The sequence below is a fragment of the Mauremys reevesii genome, linkage group 5, assembly GCF_016161935.1.
Source record: "Mauremys reevesii isolate NIE-2019 linkage group 5, ASM1616193v1, whole genome shotgun sequence".
NCBI classification, from domain to species: Eukaryota; Metazoa; Chordata; order Testudines; family Geoemydidae; genus Mauremys; species Mauremys reevesii.
The window spans coordinates 43,002,667-43,015,745 of NC_052627.1; the positions used below are offsets into that span (position 1 = coordinate 43,002,667).

Here is a 13,079-nt window from a genome sequence, read left to right on the forward strand (position 1 = left end):
ATGTGGTGGTGCCTACAGTGTAGACCTACATGCCTACATTCCCTTTGCAAATCTAGTCCACTGTGATTTGCCCAAAGCACAGGAAATCTATGCAAAAGTAGGAAACTGAACACATCTCCCAAGTTCTAGGCTTCTGTTTTGGCTACTGGGCCATCCTTATAATCTTGTTAGGACCATATTACTTTTTGTCGACACATAATAAAGTGACAATTTGAACTTTCAATTCCACATTCATCCTCCACACACTGCAAGGGGTGCACTGTGGGAAGCTATCCCAAAGTTCCCGCACTTCGCTGCCCATTGAACATTGAGCATCCCCACGCATGCTGGGGAAAATGTGCTGCCATTTGGAATTGCAATCACGCCTCCTTGCTGGGGGAAAGCGGTGTCATCATTGCCCGCCGCGCCACGCCTCCTTCTTTAGCGCCGCGAGCGACGGGCCGCGGCGTTGGTCGGCGGCACAAGCCGCGTGGCCACAGCGGCTCGCTGCGAGCATGGACGCCGGGGAGGCCCGCACGCTTCATCGAGCCGCACGCCTGGACCGTCAGGCACGGACGTTAGCACGGTGAGTGGAGAGTGGCGTAGACTCTCTGTGAAAGCAGGGTACGCCAGGCAGTGGAGATCAGCAAGGGCATGCAGGCGGGTTGGTGCAATGTGCTGGAATGGTGATTCTGGGAATGTGACTGGAATGGACTTCTGGGGCTGCGTAGTGCTTGGACTGAGACAAGCACAGCTTGTGCTGCCCCCTGGGATGACTGCAGCTGGCATGCAAGACTGAGGGGCCACAAGGGCACTGCCCCCAGCACTTTCTTGAACTGCTCACTTGCAGGTCAGACCAAGCAGAAGCGAGTGGCCATAGCCCAGAGTGTGCAGGCCACGCCAGACAGCTAATGGCCATAGCCAACACGCGGCAAGTGGTCCAGCTACCGCGGGGGGGGCTGTCACGTTGGTAGCCCACGCGTGCGCCCTCAAGCTGCTGTACAGTGCAGTGACTCTCTCGTGGAAGACTGACTCACAAGATGCTGACTCGCCGGGCCACCCGCAGGCCAAGATGGATGGGAATACGCTAGGGGCTGGCTGCAACCAGCCCACCACTGGGGACTGTACATTAACCGAAAGGGAACAGCGGGTGGGCCAGGCAAGGCTTGCTGGGCGCTGTGTGGTCAGCTGTGGTGCTTTTACACAGACTCCCAGGCCGGGGGATGCTTCGGACAAGGGCTATGCAGGGTTGGTTGTGTCTGGTCTGTCAGGACGCTCCAGGCAGGCACTTTCTCCAACGGACCACAAAATAGTTTGGCTGCGTACAGGTTGGCCAGACGCCTTCGGTTGCCTTCTGCAGCCCACTGAACTCCCCAAGCCCCGCTCCTATCAACCTGGCATACAGGCGCCTCTCTATATGAATGACCGTGCTTCACTAATGGCGGAGGTGTGCTGTGTCGGACCTGGATGTGCGGAGATGCAGCGGACCTTACTGACAGAGAGCGGACTTCAGTGAAAGATCGACGCTGTTTTTGCTGCCTATGTGCTCCTGCTGCCTGTGCTGTGTGCTCCACATGGAGACCAAGAGAGAGGGCGATTGAAGCGGGCTGTTGGGCTGTTGCTGATCAGCCAGACACCTGTTCTGAGAGCAGGACCCAGCCGAAGCTGATAGGCTCAGGAAGTGATAGCTTTGAAGAGGGTTTTCTCAGAGAGCAGGCATGACGAGAAGAACAATTGACCACTTAGGAAGAGTTTTAGTAATTAATAATAAGTTTCCCCATGACTTTGCATTTTTTATTTACTAATTTTTTTATTTAATTAATAATAAATCTTTTGATTTTCTTTGCATTTTTTCTGGTAAGGAAACATGACAATGGAAGCATTCTGTGCTGGTTGCTGTGTGCACTGGGTTTCTGGGTGGCCAGGGTTTTGGTGAGGGTCTGGGTGCGGGTGGAAGTTGGGGTGGTTGTGAAGGGGTGGAAGGGTGAGGTGTGGAGGGTGTGAGGTGGATGAGCTGTGGGTAGGGTCTGCCGGGAGGATGCCACCCGGACCTGGTGTGCATGAAGGAAGCCCTGCCCTACATTCGGGGGAAGCACAGCACCAGGACCTGCCACAAGCCAGGACCCCAAACAAACACATACAGGAAAACACAGGGACCACTGCACCTTGGTGCCAGACTGTGCCCTGTGTGTGTGACACTGTCCCTTGTGCTGTAGTAGCTGCTGCAGTCTGTGTGTGCCCCCTTGGAACTGTGGCAAAATCCCAAAAGAGAAGAACAGAAAGAAACAGACAGAGAGAAACGTGAACGAAGAAGAAACACACAACAAAAACTTACAAAACCGCTTTGCTAGTGGGGGTTAGTACTGAGTGGGGTTTTGAACTTGAGTTGGGACTGGGTTTTGAATTTAGAGTACAGAGGAGTAGATTGCGGTGCGCGTTGTGTGAACATTACAGTGTGCTGCGGTGCAGGGAAGTTGTCTCCTTCCGCCCGCCTTCCGGACAGGGGGGACAGTGGGGGACAGGTGGGGCTCTTGGCGGAGGAGGGCGGTGGGGCCTTCCTTGCAGGGGGCTTCCTCCTGACTGCAGTCTTGTGCGGCACAAGGCTGTGCGCGCGCGTCTGCTGTGCTCTCTGCCGCTGACCAAGTAGCCTGCGAGTCGCCTGCTGGTCTTCCTCCCACCACACCTATCCTCTGGGCCAGGCTGCCTCTGACACAGGCCTGCTGCCCTCTCTCTGGCTCTGCTCTCTCCGCTCAGTCTGGTTCCTGAGCTGTCCAGTCCCTGGGGCCTTCTTGTCGCGCCAAGTCTTTTCTAGCCGTCTAGGAGGAGGGGCAGGCAGTCCGGGGGGGAAGTGTGAGGAAAGGAATGCGGTGGAAAGTAGGTGATTTAAAACAAATACATGTTACACAAAAACAAGTCAGAGTCAGTTTCAGTTTCAGTTAAGAAGTTCAGAAAGAAGACCAGGGAGAGGAACTCTAGTCAGAGATTTCGGAACACGCGGCGCTCATTGGCGGCGATGCATGGGATAGCGGACAAGCGAGGAGAGGAGAGACAGCTGCTTCCCTGCTCAAGTCCTCCTAACAGCTCTTAGAGTGCAGAGTTACAGTGTGCTTAGCTGCTGGCTCCTGCTGAGGCAGCAATGCAAAAAAGAAGAAAAGATGCACCTCCACAGTGACAGGAAAGAAACCTCGTATGCTTTTCCTTTGCTTTCCCTCTGTGGCCTGCACTGCTGGCCTGCGGTCATTGTTATGCAAAGTAAAACTAAGTTAAGCGAATTCTTATTCTTATTAAAAAAAGTAAAAGTCTACCAAATACAATAGTAACACTACACTAATTCCACTAATTAGATGCACACCACACAACACATATCACCCCCAGGTCTCAGAGAGAGGAGCAGAGAGATGATGCTCACAGAAGCCCTGCAGACCTCCTGCACCATGCTGCCCCAGGCGATGGGCCCCGATGGCCTGATGGTCCTGAGGCGCCCCTGAGGCGGAAAGAGTGGTGCACCAAGCACCCCAGCAACCTCACCACGGCAACCTGAGGCTTGAGGCTTCCAGCTGAGCTCTTCAGCTTTTTTTTTTCTGAACTCCCAGGACTATTGCTGCATTGCTGTATGTGTAGACCTGCTGTTTGTATAGTTTCATATTTAAAATTTTTTATTTTTATATTTTATTTATTTTTATATATATCCTGTTTCTTAAAAAATAATGTTCCCCCTGTTTAGCACTTTCTGATTCTTTCCTTCCCGAGTCCCCTGAGTCCGCGGGGGGGGCGGGTGGGGTAGGATCTCTGATGTGATGAAGAGATCCTGGCTGTCTGGCTGTCAGGAAAGCGGTGGGGTCTGGCGTCACCTCGCTCACCTCCCTTCCCCACCCTCCCCCATCCCAGGGAGGGGGAGGAGGAACTGTCCCGTACACTGTATTCCCCAGTCCTCCGTCACTGGTGGGGCACTGGTGGCAGACCCACCTAGAAATGGCATGCAGTGCCTCGTAGAGCGGCATGTCTGGGGGGTTGGGGCGAGCGCGTCCCCCGCTCTGACTTTTTGATACCTACTTCTCTTCTCCTTCACTTTCACGCACGCATCGCATCCCGGCTGTATCCTTATCCTTTCATGGCTTTTTTAGAGACTCTTCGGAGTTCTTCCTGTCTGAGCGCAGCTTGCAGAGCGCAGAGAGCAGCTCGCCCACACCACCATCAGATCCTCTGATCTTTGACTTCTCCATCCTGGACCTGGACCTCTTCTGGGATTTGATTGACTCTCCTGCCTCTGCTGGAGAGCTCTTGGCTGTGTGCTGCTGCTCCGGCTGCGCCAACCAACCAAACCCAGAGAATCAAACTGCCCAGACAGGAAAAAAAAAAAAATCAAATAAGTCATGGTCTGTGTGTGTGGCCAGCCAGAGAAAGCTCGGACTGCTGTCACCAGAGTCAACAGAGTGGTGGTGTGGGATAGCTCCCGGAGCTGGCTAGTTTAGGATTCGCACCACCACACCAAGCCTTTCCAGCTAAGCGCGCGAGTTTAGCGCTACTCCACCTGCCGGGTGGACCACCAACCGACTAAAAAGAGCCCTCTAGTTCGAATTAAATGGCCTCCTGGTGTGGACGGTTGAGCGGTTAGTTCGAATTAACGCTGATAAATTCGAATTAAAGTCCTAGTGTAGACCAGGCCTCATTCAGCATAGACAGGGACTCTAGAGACCTGGGCTTGATTCCTAGCTCTGCTACAGATTTCCTGTGTTACTTTGGGCAAGACTCATGATCTCTGTGTCTCAATTTCTCCCCTTTAAAATGGGCTTATAATAATAACTGTGTTTCTCTTGTTATTTAGACGGCAAGCTCTTTAAGGTGAAGACTGTCTCTTATCTGAATATTTCCAGCACATAACACAATGAGACCTCAATCTTGGATTGGGCTGCTAGATGCTACTGAAATAATAATAGTAATGCATTACTGTAGAAATATTATCAAAGAGTACACTAGCTTCTTTGGGTATCTGTTATGTAGTGAAGGCTCCACTGAGAAATCCTGCAATGAAAAATAGTTTACTGTTGTCAATTGCTAAGGAAGCCACTTGAAAAGAAGCCATTTTTTCAAGAGACTCGTGGAAGAATAATAGCTATAGCAATAATGAATAGTATTCATATTTCATACATGAAGTACCAGCAGCATGCTAATTAAGGAAGGTCTCTGCCTAAGGGAGTGAGGACTAAGCCTCTTATCCATGAAGAATGATTAAGAAAGTTTTTTCTTTTAATAAGAAATTCTAATCAATTTTGGAGTGGGATGCTAGATGTGTTCATTTGCACACCACTCCCAGAGTCCTTTCCTAGCTCACAGCTATTTTACAGCTATGCTGATATGCATCTGATCTCTGAAGACAAACTGAAAAGGCCATGTGTGCTTAGGGGTGAGCTAAGCTCTTCTCAGTGTACTTAAATATCTGTGAGTATCAGAAGGATCAAAGAGAGCTATCATAGTTATATAGAATCATAGACTTTAAGGTCAGAAGGGAACATTATGATCATCTAGTCTGACCTCCTGCACAACGCAGGCCACAGAATCTCATCCACCCACTCCTGTATCAAACCTGTGTCTGAGCCATTGAAGTCCTCAAATCATGGTTTATAGACTTCAAGATGCAGAGAATCTTCCAGCAAATGACCCATGCCCCATGCTGCAGAGGAAGGCGAAAAAACGCCAGGGCCTCTGCCAATCTGCCCTGGAGGAAAATTCCTTCCCAACCTCAAATATGGCGATCAGCTGAACCCTGAACATGTGGGCAAGACTCACCAGCCAGACACCCAGGAAAGAATTCTCTGTAGTAACTCAGATCCCGCCCCATCTAACATCCCATCACAGGCCATTGGGCATATTTACCAATTAGTCATAGTAATAGTCAAAGACCAATTAATTGCCAAAATTAGGCTATCCCATTATACCATCCCCTCCATGAACTTATCAAGCTTAGTCTTGAAGCCAGATATGTGTTTTGCCCCCACTACTCCCCTTGGAAGGCTGTTCCAGAACTTCACTCCTCTGATGGTTAGCAACCTTCATCTAATTTCAAGTCTAAACTTCCTGATGGCCAGTTTATATCCATTTGTTCTTGTGTCCACATTGGTACTGAGCTTAAATAATTCCTCTCCCTCCCTGGTATTTATTCCTCTGATATATTTATAGAGGGCAATCATAACTCCCCTCAGCCTTCTTTTGGTTAGGCTAAACAAGCCAAGCTCTTTGAGTCTCCTTTCATAAGACAGGTTTTCCATTCCTTGGATCATCCTAGTAGCCCTTCTCTGTACCTGTTCCAGTTTGAATTCATCCTTCTTAAACATGGGAGACCAGAACTGCACACAATACTCCAGATGAGGTCTCACCAGTGCCTTGTATAATGGTACTAACACCTCCTTACCTCTACTGGAAATACCTCGCCTGATGCATCCCAAGACCGCATTAGCTTTTTTTCATGGCCATATCACATTGGCGGCTCATAGTCATTCTGTGATCAACCAATACTCCGAGGTCCTTCTCCTCCTCTGTTACTTCCAACTGATGCATCCCCAGCTTGTAACAATAATTTTTGTTATTAATCCCTAAATGCATGACCTTGCACTTTTCATTATTAAATTTCATCCTATTACTATTACTCCATTTTACAAGGTCATCCAGATCTTCCTGTATGATATCCCGGGCCTTCTCTGTATTGGTCCAATATTATTAACAGTAATGATCTTTGTTTTATTTTTCAGTGCCACGTGCATTTAAGTAACAAGGCAAAGCAAAAAAGTTTTCCCCGCCCCAAAACCACACTAGTGGATAACTTTAATATTTCCTTCCCACCTTGAAATGTATATACACTTGAAAAGGTCTCTTGCACAAACCCCATAATTTCAGTGCCTTATACCATAAGTACCGTATCCCCATAATTCCATGCATGCTTTCTGCCAAGAACTGAAGTGGTATGGAAAGTCTGAAGCAAAGCTGAAATTTTTGAGTTACTTGAGCATGAAAAATGTAGTGTTTACACTTTAAAGAGTCTGATCCAACTCTCAATAATACCAATGGGAAAACTCCCATTGGCTTTAATAAGAGCTGGATTGGGTCCCAAGAAAATTAATCTGATGGTTTTTTGCACTTGGATAGCTCAAAAATGGTTTGGAATTAAAATTTCAGAGATGGCTCACAGTCTTCATTAAGCAATGTGCACAGTTTTAAGTCTGAAAAGAGCTGGTAAGGAAATATAGAGGTTATGGCCTAGTAAAAAGAGTGACAATTTTGCTATTTTCCTTAGAGGTTCAGGGGCCTGATCCTGTAAGAAGATGAGTGACCTCATCTCCCATTGAAATCAGGGGGAAGACAATAGGGACAATGAAAGGAAAAGAATAAAGGAGGAAATAGCCACTAATACACACTTGCATCCGACGAAGTGGGTATTCACCCACGGAAAGCTCATGCTCCAAAACGTCTGTTAGTCTATAAGGTGCCACAGGATTCTTTGCTGCTTTTACACTTTCTACTAACCTTCTTATATCTCAGTCATAATTTCCCCTGCCCTACAAATAGGTGGCTTTGTTATTGATGGTGGGCTTTGCATCCAGTTTGCTTGTCATTTTAGGGTTGATACTGAAGAGATGTAAAATAGTCAGGGAAGTTTTGGCCTTGCATCTTTGTTGAACCTTCCACCTAGGCCACAGTAATTGCCTAAGCCAAACCCCAGGTCAGCTTCTCTTAGCCAACTGCTAATAGAAGTTCAGCAATTCACTGTAGGAGGGGTTATCAGTAGCTGGAGGAGTCCAGGAGCATCAGCACTCCACTGATTGCTCCCCTCCACTCCTCAAAGATCTCCTAACAGGTATTTCTGGATGAATTAATATTCCTTTAAGCAGAATTAGCTCCCACAATATCCCCTTGTCACTGTGCTCCTTTCTCAGGGCACAACATAACACCAGCACAGGGCCTTTGCACTCACCCAGCTACTGGTCTGCAACATCCAGGCAATCCACCACACAGGCCCAGTCATGGGAGGCAGCCCTCCAGCTGAATCTCAGATAGTGTATACCCTGTTTCTCTTTGGCACAGTTACTAAGGGTTTATCCAGAGTGGAACAGTCACTGGGCAAGAGCAAGTAACAGACACTCCATAGCGGCAAACCACCTATCGTCTCTTGGTTTGTGAATTACACAGGGGCTGAGGCGGGAGATAGGCATCTGGATGCCTAAGGTGGGGCAGCAGGGCACGTGCCCAGAGGCTGGAACTTTTACCCTGAAAAGTTAGGCACCATGTGAATTGAGGTGCCTACAGGGTCTGGTGAGTTTTGTGGGTTGCAGTGGAGCCTAAACCTGGGATTTAGATGCCTAGGTTTGAGGGTTTTAGGTGCCTAAATTGATTTGTGAATTGGGGCTATTCTGCTTAATATATTTTTTGTATTTAAGTTTGTATTTTTGTATTTAAGTTTGAGACTTAATAGAGGTTGTCAATTTCAAATTTAGGTTTCATTAGGTATATGTTTTTAAAAATGAAGTTGTATTTTATTTAAATAAACAAAAATCCAGGTTCTTAAAAATAGAAACACTTTTTAAAATAGAGGTACATTATCCAGGTCAGGGTAGAGGCATTTTTCTCAGAACCATGTGAACAAGTTTGCACATATGCTGAATGTGATGTGAATGGACAGAAAGGATTTCAGTCTTTTGCTTTCAGGAAGATAACTTTAAAAATACATGAAAAACTTCAGGTGCAATTCAGAAAGGAGAGAAACTTATTCAAGTGAAACAGGAAGCTTTTGGACTACATTTTCAAACTGGCCTTAACCAAATGTGTATTGACAACTGTTGGGTGCTGTCACTGGAGGACACAAACAGTGATGGAATTCACATGTGCAGAATTCACTTTCACTTAATTTGAACAAGTGACTGCAGAGTGGTGGGGTTTGTGCATGAATGTTTCATTTTTGTACACAAGTAATAGAAGCTGATAACCATGTATGAAAGTAAGTGCTTTGTACATACATGGGCATGTTTTGAACATTAGGCTCTTGAAGGCAAACAACTAATTCAGCACACAGGGTATATATCAATAATTGCTTGGTAAATTATCCTTAAAAACAAAGCCATAATCAACTGTTCTGAAATTGATAAAAAGCACAAAAAGTCATTGATATGTCAGAATGATTGATAGTGATCTTTTAAAGATTAATTCATTAATTTTTTTAAAAGAATCGTAATAAAAATTTGTAGTCCTTTAGACTTTAGAGATTTAGGGCCAGATCCCCAGCTTGTGTGAATCAGCAATGCTGCCCTGAGCATTACTGCCAGATTTGATCCCTCTTTTGATTTAAAACCCCTGAACTCTGCACTAATATACATCTTGGAGTGGAATAAATATGAGAAATAGTTTTGATGCTAAATAAAAATAATTTATGCAGTGAAACTGCCAAAGAAAAATAGGGATGGTATTTACCATTAAAGACTAGAATGAGAAGATATGGTGAAAAAGAAGGAGAGCAGGATTAAATAAACTCAAGAAAAGGGCAAAAATATTGGCTAAATGGCCTTTTTCTACACATAAAATATTTTATATTCTCATGTTCAATGGGAGCCATTGAAAAAGCCTGTAAGATTATGAGGCTGTAAAAGTTAAGAACCATTTTTTATTGTTTTTAATAGAGTTTTTGACTCATATAACATGATTTACCTTCTATCTTAATTTAAGGAGAAGAGTTAGAAAATGGTGCAAACTTTAAATTTTGAATTGATTTCACCTATGAGTTACCCGAGGTTAAGAGACTGGGAAGAACAAAGTCAGGTTGCTTTTAAATAGCTGTCAAATTAACTGCCAACTTTTAAATAATACCCAAATCAAAGAATGTTAAAACTTGAGCATATTTTTGAGGAAAGCGGAACAGCTTGTCCAATGGTACAATGTGTAGTGTGGTTTTAAATAAACTCTGATGTAATAGATAAATAAATAAATTGCCCCTCCAAAGTTAAAAATAGACTAGTAAAATAGCACTCATTATTTATTGTGCCCTAATAAATTATTGATCTTAACTTAAGTACTGCAATTTGCTAACAGCATCAGCTTATGTTACTGCCATACCATTACTTTTTTGTTATAATTTGTTTACTGACCAACTGGTGATAAATTACTTTTTATATATATCTTATTAAATAGATGGGTTCAGAATACACATTCCACCCATGAGAGATCATGGACCTTCCCAGGGGTCAAGATCTAATCATAACAAATTGTTGCTTAGACACCCAATAGAATAATAGTCATGGAAGCCAATCTCTGCCTCTGTACAGACTCTTGGCCTCTGCAGCATCTTAAGGCAAAAGATAGGAATTGTCTGTGTTTACCATGCAGATGTTACGGTATTAACAACAGGCCATTTACAACCCCCAAGTGAATGTCAAAGCCTTTGTTTGCATGCACTGAACACCTGATGTCAATGTAGCTGCCAAGAGCAATCTGTAAGAAGCTTAGAACATCACAGACGACAAATGCCAGCAACCCCATTTCTAGCACAAGGATCAATACCAATGCAATGGCTCTGGTGACTGTGTGCTTGCATTAGAGGCCTCTTCTGTGAATTGGCTTTCCAAAAGAAAAAAGTAGGGAAGAGTATATTGTTTTGCAAGCCATATAACAGAATCTTCCTGCTTGGAGCAAAAAAGTGAGTCAATCAATATGTTGCTTTTCTTCTGCCTGGTGACTACTCACTCTTCAATATTTAACAGGCTCCTGACAGATCTGCATCTGGTTTCTTCAGCCAAGAGACTGTATTTTCTCTTAAAGGCATCTCTGATGCTGCAGGGCATAATCAAGTGGAGATGGAAAGAGAATTCCCCCATGGGGTAGGCTTTTCCATAGTTGTCCACTACAGGATTATCTGCACTTTCCTGTGAAGCATCTAATTGTAGCAGAGACAGAATTCTGGGATGATCAGCTACGGCAATTCCTATTAAAATTTGTGAAGCAAGAGAGATATCACCTTCAAGGACCTGATCCAAAGCCCAATGAAGTTAATGGAAAGACGCCTATTGAGGTCACTGGACTTTGGGTCAGGCCCTTAAATATTAGATGGAAACAAAACATGCAATCATATCAAATTCCTCAAGTGACTGGGTTGAATTGTTCCTGTAATATTTTACTAATAAAATAAAGTTGAATCTCTGTGCATGTTTCTCAGATAAATGTAGAGCCAGTGCTGGCACACATACTATCTTGGGAGTAGGGTTACAGTGTATACACATTTATAAGCAGGATTTATTACTTGCTCAGAAATTCCTTTTATGAAATTATATGTAAGACATCCATGCGACTTTCAGGTAAAAGACTTATAAGATATCAAATATGCGTGGCTACATTTTACTGAAATTGATGGAGTTACTCTGGCAGTGTAACTAATTTACTAATGGCACTGTAAAGTATATTGTTTATACAAAGGATAGTTTTAAAGTGTTCTGGGGTACTACAGGATGGAAGGTGTAATGTAATAACAATAATGTAAGTTGTTATCTCCACCGCGTGGAAAATTTGCCAAAGAAAATAATTTTTTCTTTTCTAGTGGACCTTTGTTAATAGTCTTCATCTCAAGAAGACCTGCAAAGAAGATTCCCAGGGAGACTTGGTATTCTATTTAAGAAGTGGGGGAGAAGGAATTATGGAACGGTTTACAAGAAACATAAGGACATTCCTCTTTTGTTCCCAGATCGGTGGAGGAGCAGGTGTGCCAAGGTATATAAACCCTGCATTGGTGGGGAATAGGCTAGAAAGTCTTTGTGTGAGGAGGTAGCCCTGCCTCTCCACCCCTGCCAATCATGCATAGTAGAGAAGAGACCTAGAAAAAGGAGGAAGTTGCAGTTAACAGTGGGGAAGGGATACTTTGAGCTGGAAGTGGCTCCCGAAGGAGGGATAGCCTGGCTATCCAGTCAGAAGGACTCCTGTACAAGTGTTCTGTAAGCACCCCTGAAGTAAGTGAGAACTGCTGGTCTCTTCTCTTTTGGGTTGAAAGAATTTATTCTCGGTTATATTAGAACATTTGTTTTCCGTTTGGTCCCCATTGGTAAAGAAAAATAACAAGGCCAGAAAGAGTGGAGCCCACTAAAAGGACTAAGGTGGGGAACTTAGCTGGGTCCATCTGGTGCTGATAACTAGGCCTCTCCAGGGGCTCCAACCAAGTGGGAGAAATGATGAAAGGGATATGTTTACAGCAGGTCCTTAAACAAAGAGTTCTGAACATTCAAAAATGTTCAGTATGGCTAGAGGGATGCATGACAGTTTGTGAGGCTGGTATTTGTTCTGAACCGGTGCACCCTTCCCTCGAATGATAATATTCTCTGGGCACATATGTTGAGTATACTTGGTTTGAAGTATAACAACTGTATATATTGAATCCCTTTAGACAATAGTTGCTAATATGTGCCATATGTGTTCTGTTTTGTTTATCACTAGGAAATGTCTGCTTGGGAGGGAATGGGAGAAGACGTCAGTGGATGCAGTGCTTTCTTTAACCAGATCATCCTTTTTGTTGTACATACATAAAATTTCAAATAAACCTTATCGTAGGCTGTTTGCTTCCAAACACATAATCTCTTCTGAATAAGATCTATTCATTTCAGAACAGCAGTGAAACTGTTGTGGTATGTGGAATTGCTGTCTAGTCTATTCTGTCTAGCTCTCAGCTACATTAATGCTGATAAACTGAGTTTCAGCTGAAACTGTACTGCTGACAGAGACACATTTTGTGATTAATAATACAGTGCTGAAATAATGCTTGATTACTCATTACTAAATGTTTACTATAGTCTCCAGACTATTTGAAGCATTTGCCTGGCAGTACAAATTGTTTGGAGCAGTCAAACAAGCTAATGTGTACTTGATCAGATAGGGATATTATTATTATATGCGTAAAATAAACCATGACTGTAAATTGAATGTAAGGCTGAGATTAAACTATTGCACCACTATTCAGTCCTGGGCCACTACTTTGTAACATGGACACAGTTCTTAAGAAGAGATATATCTTTTTTTAAAGTAAATAAAACAAGACGGGCTGGTGGTTTAGTAGAAGAAAGTTAGTGAGGAGTTTGACAGGG

The 13,079-nt window shown here is 44.3% G+C and overlaps 1 long non-coding RNA gene across 1 annotated transcript in view; it reads left to right on the plus strand.

The window, feature by feature from the left end:
- The window catches only part of LOC120405639, a 40,030-nt gene extending 27,465 nt beyond the window's left edge, over positions 1-12,565 (plus strand). Inside the window, exons 3-4 of the long non-coding RNA XR_005598738.1 lie at positions 11,549-11,718; positions 12,436-12,565. This is a non-coding gene — a long non-coding RNA (uncharacterized LOC120405639). The remainder of the gene's footprint in view (positions 1-11,548; positions 11,719-12,435) is intronic.
- The last annotated feature ends 514 nt before the right edge of the window (positions 12,566-13,079 follow it).